The following is a 2361-nucleotide window of genomic DNA, read 5'->3' as shown; positions in this document are numbered from 1 at the left end:
CGGGGATTCGAACCGCCGACCTTCTGATTGGCAAGTCCTAGGCTCTGTGGTTTAACCCACAGCGCCACCCACGTCCCAACTGAAGTTAAGTTGGTGCAATTTAAGCCTATTCCAAACTTCAACTAGGAGCAGGGTGGCGGCCAGCTGAGCTGGTTCGAGCCTGGCAGAGGGGAAACAAGGCTTTAAAATAGAGTTTGACCTCAGCCACCCCTTTTTCTGGTGTACGTTTCTTGGGGTTGCCACATTACATGATCAAGCTGAATGGAGTCCAGTATAAGGGCCCCTCACTCAGCCTGATTCCTTCCCCCACTGCTCCCCTTCTTCTCTCCTGAATTGCCCAGTTTCTGCTGGTGTAAGATCTGCAGGTCTTAGGAGTGAGGAACTTTCTCCAACATATCTCTGGCCGGGCCGGGATATGGGACTTATATTGGCATAGCTCAGCTGCGCCAGGAATTAGCCAGATGCGCCAGAGGTCCACTGGATCCTGACGCACTCATCCTGGTGGATCTTGGATGGATCCCGGTGGATCAAATTTACCTTTGTGATGTATTCTATACAGCTTTACAATTAAGATCACCAGATGATTCACCGAAAGAAAGAAAAGATCAGCAAGGCAATTAAGACCTATCTGAGAATGTTAACCACTTAATCATCAGAAAATGCTTTACTATTAAGGGTGGACGGATCAGACTTATGCACAAGTCCATCCCATTTGCTCCTCATCCTGTGATTTTAAACAAAACTACTCTGCATCAGGGGGACGTGGGTGGTGCTGTGGGTTAAACCACAGAGCCTAGGACTTGCCGATCAGAAGGTCGGCGGTTCGAATCCCCGAGACGGGGTGAGCTCCCATTGCTCAGTCCCTGCTCCTGCCAACCTAGCAGTTCGAAAAGCATGTCAAAGTGCAAGTAGATAAATAGGTACTGCTCCGGCAGGAAGGTAAACAACGTTTCTGTGCGCTGCTCTGGTTTGCCAGAAGTGGATTAGTCATGCTGGCCACATGACCTGGAAGCTGTACGCCGGCTCCCTTGGCCAATAAAGCGAGATGAGCACCACAACTCTAGAGTCGTCCACGACTGGACCTAATGGTCAGGGATCCCTTTACCTTTACTTTACTCTGCATCAGAGCATGATTTTAATGCATTTAATCCTAAAATATGCATTTTGTGTGCATTTTAACCTAAATATGTAAAGTTCACGATAAATCCCAAGAATGAATGGCATATGTCCCATGAGGACAATCCCCAGTGTTGCCCGGCAGTGGCAAGAGAAAAATCTTCTCACTGGTTCTCCTTTTACTGTTCTTCTCAATGCAATTAAAAAAAAAACAAAAAAAAAATCAGTTTTGCAAAGGGAATTTGAAAAGAATTATTCCAGAGCATCAAGATAAGGCATGTGAATATACTGTTGCATATTGGCAGGTTAATTCATCTTCTTAGAATAAATTAAGGCTGATGATTGCTATTCTAAAAGGACACCAAGAGGCACGTAGTTATGGGAGGGTGGGGAAAATGCCAAATGGAAAAAAAAATTATTTTCACGTTGGCTTCATTCCCTCCACATGCAGTTACCAGTATCTGCCACTAAGGGGTGCTGCTGATCTGCATTTTCCCCTTTTAATGGAAAAAGGATAGCTGCCAGGCGGGTGGAGGGAACCTTATAACAAAAGCTGTACAAAGAGAAACTGTTAAAGCATATTTCTAATCAACAGCTCGTAAAAGGTGGGATAAAGTAATTCTAAAGATACTTTGGCATCCTTTTTGCGGGTAGGACTAAATGAATGGGGTGGGGTGGTTGCCTGTCCAGTACAAATGAGAAACCATAATAGTGGGATCGTTGTCACTTAACGCAGCCTAATGAAGTGGGGAGGATAACTCCTGGCTTTGCCTGTTCCGGCTGCTGAAAGCCAGCCATCTTGTGTGTGAGAGACTCTAAGAACGAGTGGGGCCTGCCATCTCAAAAGAGTGTGTCCACATCTTAAAAAGTCATAGAAACATAGAATCATAGAGTTGGAAGAGACCACAAGGGCCATCGAGTCCAACCCCCTGCCAAGCAGGAAACACCATCATAGCACTCCTGACATATGGTTGTCAAGCCTCTGCTTAAAGACCTCCAAAGAAGGAGACTCCACCACACTCCTTGGCAGCAAATTCCACTGTCGAACAGCTCTCACTGTCAGGAAGTTCTTCCTAATGTTTAGGTGGAATCTTCTTTCTTGTAGTTTGGAACCATTGCTCCGTGTCCGATTCTCTGGAGCAGCAGAAAACAACCTTTCTCCCTCCTCTATGTGACATCCTTTTATATATTTGAACATGGCTATCATATCACCCCTTAACCTCCTCTTCTCCAGGCTAAACATGC

General features: G+C 45.7%; 1 protein-coding gene across 1 annotated transcript in view; it reads right to left on the bottom strand.

Annotated features, from left to right (window-relative positions):
* LOC309332440 (uncharacterized protein) overlaps positions 1-2361 on the bottom strand; it is a 145489-nt gene that overhangs the window by 59077 nt on the left and 84051 nt on the right. The gene's annotated exons all lie outside the window — the stretch shown is intronic.

The sequence above is a fragment of the Podarcis erhardii genome (genome assembly GCF_964252035.2).
Source record: "Podarcis erhardii genome assembly, chromosome: 1".
NCBI lineage: Eukaryota > Metazoa > Chordata > Lepidosauria > Squamata > Lacertidae > Podarcis > Podarcis erhardii.
The sequence above is the reverse complement of the archived record's forward strand: the minus strand, read 5'-3'. Positions and strand labels throughout refer to the sequence as shown.